Below are 10,933 nucleotides of genomic sequence, written 5' to 3' on the forward strand. Positions count from 1 at the left end.
CATGAGGCAAACATAAAATACCTTAAACTTATAACACTCTCTTTTAAACTAATGACTTAACCTCAATAGAATTCATATACTTTTACATTTTTACCTGCCCTGCCGCTCACATTTCAGGTTATTGCTGTTGCAGTTTACATGTTTCTTATATTGCGTAACTAATAAAAGATTACTACTATATTCATGGTTATTTTTGCAACATTCAATTTTTTAACTTTTAAACTAGTCATGAGTTATGCACCCCGTTACCATATGGCAGATTCTAATTAGGACTATATTTACCATTACCAATGATATTTATGTTACCTTTTGGGGTTTTATGTTGTTAATTAGTGTTCTTTTATTTCTGCTCAAAGAACTCCCTTTAGCATTTCTTATAGGGCGAGTGTGGTGGTAATAATCTCCCTTAGCTTTTGTTTGTTCAGAAAAGTCTTTATCTCTCTTTTCTGAAGACAGATTTAGCAGATATAGAATGTCTCGGCTAACATTTCTTCCAATATCTTGAATATGTTGTCCCATTTTCTTCTGACATGAAAAGACTGTGTTGAGCAATCTGCTGTCTTGCAGGGGGTCCCTTATATGTAACTTCTCTCTCTGCTCTTGCTGCCCTTAAGATTCTTTCTATGTTGGGGCCCCCTGGGTGGCTCAGTCTGCCTTCAGCTGGGGTCATGATCTTGGATTCCTAGGATCAAGCCTTGCATTGGGCTCCCTGCTTGGCAGGGAGCAGAGGGGGAGGGAGAGGGAGAAGGAAAGAATCTCAAGCAGTCTCCATGCTGAGCATAAAGCCTGACTTAGGGTGAGATCCCATAACCCTGAGACCACAACCTGAGTCAAAACCAAGAGTCAGACCTTTAGCCAACTGAGCCATGCAGGCACCCCTATGTCTTTGACTTTTGACAATTTAATTATAATATGTCTCGGTATAGCCCAATTTGTATTCAAACTACTTAAGATCCTTTGGGCCTCATGGATTTGGAAGCCTATTTCTCTCACCACGGTGAGGATGTTTCAGCCACTATTGCTTTAAGTATGCTTTCTGTTCCTTTCTCCTCTCCTTCTGGAGTTCTCATAATGCAAATACTGGTTGGTTGGTTGGTTGGTTTGTTTGTTTGTTTTCGTTGTGTCTGATAATTGCCATAGGCTGTCTTCACTTTTTTATTCTTTTTTTTTTTTTTCTCATCTGATTGGGTAGTTTCCAATGTCCTATTTTCCAAGTTGCTGATTCTTCTTCATGTTTGAGTCTACTTTTGAAATTCCTCAGTTCAGTTACTATATTTTTTAACTCTAGGATTTCTGTTAGTTTGTTTGATGGTTGTTATTTCCTTGTCAAATCTCATTTTGTTCATGCATTATTTTTCAAATTATGTTTAATTGTCTATCTGTGTTTTCCTATAGTTCACTAAGCTTCCTTAAGAGGATTATTCTGAATTCTTTGGCTGTTTATAGATATGCTTTTCTTTAGGGTCAGTTATGGAAGCTTTATTAGTTTCCTTTGATGGTGTCATATTCACCTGATTTTTTGTGATCCATGATTCCTTATGTTGATATCTGTTCATTTGAGCAATGGAGCTACTCTTCCAGATTTTACAGGTTTGCTTTGGGAAAGAGAGAGCTCTTCACTCAGTCTAGTTTGGGTTTCTTGGTATGTTTGCTGGTAATGTCCTTGGGCAAGTGGGGCCTTCTATTCTGGTCTATTTTGAGAGCAAGGCAACTGTTCAAGCTCCAAGAATGAGGATGGGGGGTTTTGCCACTGGCTGAGAGCAGTTGGATAAATATTCCTACCCAGGCGAGGCTGTAGGATGTGTTCTCAAGTTACCTGAATTCTCTGGCCAGGCTAACTAGATGTCAGGACTGGGTACTCTATTCAGTAGTAGATGTGGCTATAAATTAACTTCCTTGCCCTGGCAAGGCAGCAGACCAGAGCTCAAGTCCTATACAGCTCATTGTTTGAGGGCCTGAATCAAGTTTGAGCATGCAATGAATTCCCTGGTCAGGTGAGGCCACCGGTTCTATTTTGTAGACAGGGGAAGATACAGGCTGTGCTCTCTCTTCGAGTGCCACTGTACATGGGGCATTGAATGGTCTGTACAAGTTCCTGTGTGCTCTAGTTAGGTTCCCTGTTTAGACAGGCTAAAGACAGTGTTCAACAATGAGTGGGGCTATGGATTAGATTCCCTGCCTGTGTAGAGTGGGAGAATCAGCTCTAAAACCAGTAAAGTTCTTTGTTCTCTTAACTCAAGCCAACCCACACCCCAAGTTCCTTGACTGAACAGGGCCACTGGCTTTGCTCTACAAACTGTCAGCTCTCTCTGCCCTTCTCTTGACTTGAGTGCCACTGGGTTGTACAGATTTCAGGTGTTTCCATAGTCCTTCATATGGTCATATGGAGCCAGAAAACACAGCAGGCCCGGCTATGTTTCAGCCCCCTACCTGGGCAGGAGGAGGAGAGGCCACTCCAGGCTACTCTCAGTTTCCCAAATAGGCTCTCCAGTTGGGGAGGGGAGTTAAGAGCTACCCTCCAACTTGGCTATGAATTAATCCTGCTACCAATGTTTAGCATGGGAAGACTCACGTTTGGCACTGACTTTGCTCTGGAGGTGATCAGCTTTGTTTACCCATCTCTCAGCTGAGGCATACAGCTTCAAGAAGCTGTCACCAGCCCTTCTTGTCAGATGGAGCTGGAAGGTGCTCACAACAATGAGTGGGGCTGTGACTCAGCACCTTGCCTGGGCAGGGGCAAACGGGGCTCTACATCCAGCAAAATTCCTTATTTCAGGATCCAAATCTGGCATATCTGCATCCCACAAAGTTCCCTGGTCAGAGTGAGCAGCTAACATGGTTCAGCGGATGAGCCAAACCACTGGTTATAATTACTACTTGGGCACTGCTGATATGAATATGGTTTACAGAAATTCTTGTGCTGGGAGTTTCAAGCCCTTTGCCCTTTCCCCTTTCTCTGCCACAGCCAGATCCCCTGTAATCTCCATAGTGTTAGATCAAATTAGGGGCTTCCTCAAAGCAACACACAATGCTGAGTAAAGTTGATTGTCCTCTGCTGCCAGGTTCCCTTTTTCCAGTAGAGGAACCAAAGGTTCAGGGGAACCTGTCTAGATGGAGCTGTGCTGTCCTGGGGAAAGGGCAATGTGGCCAATGTGAAGCAGCTTCTCTTAACCTTCTAATGCAATCTGTCTTGATCTCTGGGAGGGTGGTGGGCAGCCAAGAATGCTTCAGCCTTACCCCCATGTTCTAAGATTCTCAGTGGTGTCTTCTTCACAAATAGATATTAGTTTTTTTATACAGGGGTGGGGGGGGGAGCAAAGTCAGGAATAACTTATGCCGACATCTTGGTGATGTCATTCCAGTATTTTTCTGATTTATGAATGAATTGATGGGAAAAAATTCTGACAAGGCTGCCAAAATTATAGTCACGTTTAGTTGCATATTTTAAAGATGATCTTTTTTTAAATGAATGTGTGTCATTCTATTTTAAAAGTAATATGTGATTACTACCAAAAAAAAAAAAGAGAGAGATAAGTGCAGAAAGGTGCAAAGCAGAAAAATTACGTGCCATCTTGCTACCCAAAGACAAGCACTATTAACATTATGTTGCATTTCCTTTTCATTTTTTCTTTTTTTTAAGATTTTATTTATTTATTTATTTGCTTATTTATTTATTTATTTATTTATTTGACAGAAAGAGAGAGAGCATAAGCAGAGGGAGTGGGAGACGTAGAAGCAGGCTCCCCACTGAGCAGGGAGCTTGATGTGGGGCTCTATCCCAGGACCCAGGACCAAGACCTTAGCCAAAGGCAGATGCTTAATTGACTGAGCCACCCAGGTGCCCCTTTTCTGCATGCCTATTTACTGTAATCTTTATTTGCGTGTGTGTGTTTAAAGAGATGATTACATTATTGATTTTAGTTTTAACTTAGAATATGTACATACAACTTTATGTCTTTCTTTTCATTTAACATTACAACCCAGAAAACATTCTCTATGTTATTATGTTTCTCATATATGATAATTTTTAATGGCTACAAAACAAGGGATACATTTTTAAAGGTAAAATTTTCAACTCTATTAGGTACTGTGGGAGATAAGTGTATAAAACCAAGCTCAGTGTAAGTTCTCTGAGGGCAGTGATTTTTTTCTTTTTTTATTCTCTATGGTAACCCTGGTACTTAGACTATTGCCTGGCCTGGCAAGGCATCCTTTAATAAATAAGAACAGAAATGGATGAAAATGTGGAGTCCCAGAAGCCACATGTGGAGTCCTAGAGGGCTCTGGGACTCACTCTCAGGATCAGCACTGTCCCCTGCTTTGCTATGAACTCATTCTTCATGATGATTGACAAGCAACTCTGGCTTCTTCTGTGATCTGTTGCTAAGACACAAGTAAGAATAAACACATGAGTTATAAAAGTAATAATAGGTTTTTTAAAGCACCTGTTTCCTATTTAACACCCTCATAAGCATGTTTTGAAACCTGTAAGGAAATCTTAGAATGCTTCAAATTATTTTTAGAGTTTTTTAGAAATTATAAATGCAAGTTAAAATAAAGCCATCTCAGATTCCCCTCACCTCGAATGTCTAAATTTGTTGGAAACTGTGCAAACAGATAAGAGGCAGATCTAGTTTCATGCAAAAGTAAGTTATAAAAGGTACATTCCTTTGTCTAGTCAACAGCTTTGATGCCCAAGAAAACAAGGCAAGATTTTGCCTTACCCTGAGTATTTGGGTCAAGTTTTTGTATTTGAGTAAAGTTCTGGCAACAGTGAGTCTAGTTAGGTTCTAGGATTTTACTACGAAGAACAAGGGCAAGATCAGTGGTTTGACCCAAGGAACAGAAACTGATTCATAGAAAATGTCAAACAAAATCTGGGCAGAGCTGAAAGGATACTTTGTGAAATACCTATACCTCGTAGAAGGACCCCATGGGAGAAACTAGATTTTTGCCTAACTACGAGCCACCATCGCACGAACTCTTGTGTTGTATACTGAGTGAGTCTTAATATATTGGATTCATGGACTATCATAATTCCTTTTTCCACTTCCAAAACCTAAAGATATGTACCCTCTCAATGTCTGCAGATTTCACATATGAGCAAAATTCGACTTTGAAAACAAATATAACATGGACAAGAAAAATGATCAGTACCATTTAGCCTCTGACATCAGCTCTGGCACAGGCAAACCAAGGAAATGAGGAAATGAGTGCATTGCCACGTTCTCTCTTCTCCACCAGCCCACAGCCATGACTCTAGACCACAGAGAGAGTTTCTGAGACCACAGCAAAGAGGAGTAAGAGCCTGGGAGGTGGAACCCCTGAAGGAAAGCTAAAGGAAGTAGAGGGATTTGATGTGATCAGGGCGAGGAGATACAGAACTTTTTACATCTTAAGAATTAATTTTTAGTCACGTGAAAGGATGTTTATGCAAAGGGATGACCTCTTTTCTGTTTCTCTGGGGCAGGTCAAAAGCAAATGGACCTAAGCTGCAGCAGAGCGGGTTTAGGTAAGTCAGAAGAAGGAATTTCCTGAATGTGGAGGTCGTTAAAAACTAGAATGAGTTACCAAGGGAGTCGGTGGACACTGTTTCTCTGGGGAACATTTAAAAATAAGATAAATTTTCATCTGTCAGGGAGGGTTTAGAAGTAATCCAACCAGAAGGCCTCTCAAAGCGTTTTCCAGCCCTATAACCTGAAGGCCAAATTCCCTCCGATTTTATTTCTACAGTTCACTGGATGTGAGACAGATGCCTAAAGCAGAACTTGGGGATTTTAGATATGGTCACTGGAGGCTATAGCTTGTTGTTCTATTATAAGACACCACTTTGCATAAAAGACTAACGTCAGGGAGCCTGGGTGGCTCAGTGGTTGAGCATCTGCCTTCAGCTCAGGGTGTGATCCTCGGGTCCTGGGATCAAGTCCCACATCAGGTTCCCTGCAAGGAGCTTGCTTCTCCCTCTGCTTATGCCTCTGCCTCTCTCTGTGTGTTTCTCATGAATAAATAAACAAAATCTTTTAAAAAAATTAATATCATACTCCTTCCTGGAAGCCACATCAAGAAAATGCACAACTCAAAACTTGGCAAAGTAACTACTATTTAGACACCTTCGCTCTCACCCTCACAAACACAAAATACCATGCCCTCCTCTCTGCTTCTTCTCTAAGGTCTGTGGGGTGTACCTTTCCAGTTTTGAAGTTTATCTTTCCCAGAAAGCCATCCCAAATATTCCGTTTTACAACTATTCCGTTTCTCCAAACAGGCTTTCGAAACCCAACCAAATATTTTCCCTGCAATTATTTGGATAAGTTTCAGACTTAGGTACAGCAAGCTTAAAAAAAAAAAAAAAAAGATTGTGTTTGGAAAAATGTGTAGTCTGGCACATTCCTTTCTTTTCATTTTCTCCTGAGTTTGAATCAAGCCATGGGGGAATTTCCATCCACCTCAGAGGACCAACTGTCCTGAAGCTCTCTCTTATAATTTAGCAGCTTTGTTTGAGTTCCAGGGCTTTCCTTTCTGTAAAAGCATCAAGTAGTCTTTGTTTCTGGCCCAAGCAGGAATGTTAAAAGGAATTGATAACCAAACCCTCCTCCGGATCCCCTGCACCTCCTCTTCATTCTTTCCCGAAAATTTTTTTTTCCTTTAGCTTCTCTCACCTCTTGTTCACCCCTCACACCAAGACATTTGTCAGAAGTTCCCTCTGAGGTCTTCAACCCCTTTGTCTGGTGTGAACTCTCTGAATTCAAATGGACAGAGCAGGAATTTGGTCTAGGTAAGAAAAGGGGAGGCTGGCCAGGGAAAAGGGGAAGCCCAAGGGGGCTTCAGCGACCCTGAAACCTGCGCTCGATGGTAACAGTTACCTCTTAAGTGAAGAGAGAAAAGTCTTCCAAGAACTCAGTTTGGTACATATTTGTGGCAGGATTTGTGAAAAAAAAAAAAAAAAGAGAGAGAGAGAGAGAGATAAATAACCTCGGAGGGAGACAACGGGAATTTAATCATTATGAATTAAAGTAGATCATATAACTTATGCTGTTCATGACACCATCAAATGTCCACAACTTTGGTTGTAGCTTCTGGTTCTAAATTAAAGTGGCCAAATTATAATAATAAAAAATTTTAAGTCATCATGATTTTTACTTGGGTAGAAGTTTCACAGAGAACTTGAATCTTGGTTTGGGATAGGATGAAGGGGGAGATCATTTCAGTCTTTATTTGCCATGCAGAAAGTACAAGAGGTGTATTCTCTTGTACAAGTGGGGAAAACTAGGAAGAGAGTGATGATAAAATTTACCCGGGGTGGCCAAAGTAAGAGCAAGGTTCTATGCATCCACATGTAATATTCTTCACCAGGTTGCCCTGTTAGGATGAAATTTATTTGTACAGCTGAACAGGTAGTAAGATTTTTTAAAATTGCATGCATAAGAAGATATTAAATTGAGTTTATGAATAACAGCCTTCAAATAGTAAAATATATCACTACGTGTGTAACACAGCAAGAGAAGCTCATCAAGCAGTCAGCCTACTTAGCAATGGTTCATTTCATAAGCCCCACGGTCTATCTCCACGGTTTCCCTGGAGAGCCAACCACAAACCCATGCCCCTTTGGGCCACTCCGAGTTCAACTCTCCCTTCTCAGAAAGGGAAAGAGGGATGCGAATCAAGATAGAGAGAGGGATAGGGATAGAGATAGGAAAATCAGAAAAGATCATGTGCTTTGGTTCTACCCCCACACTCCTTACTGAGGACAAACTGTCCTGGGGTATTTCATGGTGGACGGTTAACCCAGATATCAACTATTAGGCTAGTCTTTCATGAACCATCCCTGAGCTAACTGTATCCTTGTTCTCTGAAGCATTGAGAGAGGAACATAAGCATAGTTCCTCCCTTGCAGACCACCAGATCTTTACTTCAATTCAACCAACCATCATACTTGCTAACAGATGAAAATCTTTATTTGCGCACAGGCCCTGAGACTTAGCCTTCGCCTTAATGCCTCAAGACAACCAGCTGGTTCTGCCTTGGTCCCTCTCCTCTACTAGGCAGGAAGAACCCACAAGCCCAGCTCTTAGAAGTGTGGAGCCTCATTACCAAGGCTCGGCCAGAGCTCAAGGATACCACCAAGTGTCGGGTCCAGTGTTAAAACTTCTGGAAATGAGGCTGATTCCACTACAGAGAAACAAATCATCCCTTTGAACATAAAAACTCCAAAACTTGGAAGAAAGAGAACACGAAAACTGCAGATCGCTATAAATTACATATTATCTGCACCTAGAATGCCCAGAGGGGTCATGAATTTGGAGATCTCAACAAGAGTAACAAGCCAATATCTGACACCTTGTGTTCCTAAAACTCATTACAGCTCTGGGAATGAAAGTATAGGGAGACAAAAACAAACAAACAAACAAACAAACAAACAAACAGCGAATAAATTATTACAAGAGGAAAAGCTTTCATTATTTTCTTGAGTTTTTCCCGATAGCTTCAAAACCAATAGAGAAAGATAGGCCCTGCCTCCTAAATTGTCTCCTGAATTCAAATTATCTCTGGTCTGGGATTGAAAGGACTCTTCACGTCTTTATGAACCAGATTGAAAAATACAGACTCCCCCAATCTTAACCCTTTCTTCTCTTTTTAAAATGGCCTAAGGAAAAGCAATGAGAAGATTTCAATCACATATCCGCTAAGAAAGAGATGTCTGGTTTTTTAAAATCAGACCATCAAAATTAATAAAAAGTTCATTCTTTGATGTTGAATTGAGAAAATTTATTGGGAAAGGGTGCTGACCCTTCTGTGATGCCTAAAATCTGACTACCACCCTCACACTTTATTCAAAGATTCCCGCAGCACTTTGCTTTTCTGGACAGCACAGCATCTCCATCATGTGGGATTTTACTGAGCTGGGTGGTGGGCAAATCTCTGGTGTACATTGAACGTGTAGATCCAACTCATTCACTGTGAACTCCTCAAGATGTCATGCTCATCTTGATATTCAGGGTCTCACTCATAGTAAGCACTCAAAGGAGCCTGGCTAGCCCAATGCACAAATGAATGAATAATCATGTCTAAACCACTCGGATTTTCTCCCTCCCTCCCTCTCCCCAGCCTCTATGTCAGTATCTCCCTGAGAATCACTCCTTGCCCATTTTCTCCCCCCAAGACATTTTAGGAAAAGGAATGTACCATATTCTGAGAGTCCTACACATTCTGTTTCTTATTTCATCTGGGAAAGAATGTACTGAAGAGTCCTCCCCACCACATGTGGATTGAATTTCCATTCTCTTCTCCCCATTTCCACCTTTCTTTTATTTGTCTCCATCAGAGCACAGCACTCAATATGCTGCAGAAATAATTTTCTGCTGAATGAAGTTCGGCCATAAGTCAAGGGCAGATTTATTAAGGCCCCTGCATAGCCAGTTCCCCGGCTTACTGTCGACAAGACAGTTTAAATCTTTGATCACTCTTATGTGTAACCCCTTCCCTCCTGGACAGTCCAGACCTGAGATGAGAAGCCCCTCCTGGCACATGAACCGTGTCGAACACGGTTCAGAGCCCATGTAGACAGGGTATCTCCACCAAGACCCAGGAGCATCCCGTGTTTTCAGAGATGGCCAAGGTATTTCTCAATACACACTGCTTTTTACCACCTGCCTCTTCCCCCAGAAGACATCACTGCCATACCCTGTCCTCCGCTTCTTCCTTAGAGATGCAGAAAAACACCACTGCTCTTGGTGGCAGCAACCAGCTGTTTCATTCAGTGGGTTAGCCGGCTGTTCTGTGAGAGACTGCTATGATTTCTGTTTGGTTTTGGTTTCTGTTTTTAATGATTTTTACCTTTCTGGGACAGTTTACTAAACATCTGGCACCACACACGACAGTCTTCAGAAACCCCTCATATCAGTCTGCTAGTGGGGTTATATGGGTGCCTTGATGATGACTTTTAAATGTAGCTCAATGTCACTGCGTATTACACGTGGGCTCTTCGGTTGCTAAAACACACACTTACACACACACACACACACACACACACACACACCCCTCCCCTTCACAAAACAATGCTGGAGACTGGCACTAAGAATATTAAACTGTTGGCACAAGTTGGAAGGCTCCCGGGAAGCGTTCTTCCATTCACGTTAACAAAAATGAAATATTGTGTGTTTCAGGTCACCACGGTGCTCATTCTCTCATCGCAGATTCCTTGGTCAACATTTGGCCCATCGATTGCTCACAAATGATTGCTATTGCTAGCCCTCCTGTATGGGTAGCGCTTCACATATATCAAAGCCTTCCCCATTCATTATGTCCTTAGATTCACATAATTTCTACAAGTGGATGACATTGTCCTCATCTTACATGAGAAAACATGACTTATTCAAAGTGATGCACAAATGGAGGTAGCAGACTCAGTCTTTATACTCAGATCCTCTTTGGAGGCGCAATCATTTTACAAGTAACCCCTTAAGAATCACCACAACGCTGAATAGCTTGTGGAAAGGGCTGTTAGCAAAATACCCTACCCTTTTTTGGTGTAGGTACAAACTCACAACATACAGAATGATATAAAAAAGATAAAAATGACCCCAAATCCCCTGAAGATAACCATGCTACCATTTGGGTATATATCCTTCCAGGCATGTTCCTCTAAACCGGGAGCAGAGTACATTCCTTTAAAGTTGCAATTACTTCTAGAAAGATAGAAGATTCTTAGAAACTAGCCGTAGAGTGCCATCATCAGAGAAGAGTTTGCCGGAAGTGCTAAGAGAGGCCATACATCTTCTGTCCTTGTTTAGATAAACACAAGTTTCTGCCCACGCCCAGTTGTTGCCAGAAACACTTGAAGAGAAATAAGAATATATTTTTCTTTCAGCAGAAGGTGAACCAGGCATCGGCCGATTGGAGTGTCGGCGTGGTCCTCAGGGCCTCGCAAACTCTA

The sequence above is a fragment of the Canis lupus genome, chromosome 14 (genome assembly GCF_011100685.1).
Source record: "Canis lupus familiaris isolate Mischka breed German Shepherd chromosome 14, alternate assembly UU_Cfam_GSD_1.0, whole genome shotgun sequence".
Classification (NCBI taxonomy): Eukaryota; Metazoa; Chordata; class Mammalia; order Carnivora; family Canidae; genus Canis; species Canis lupus.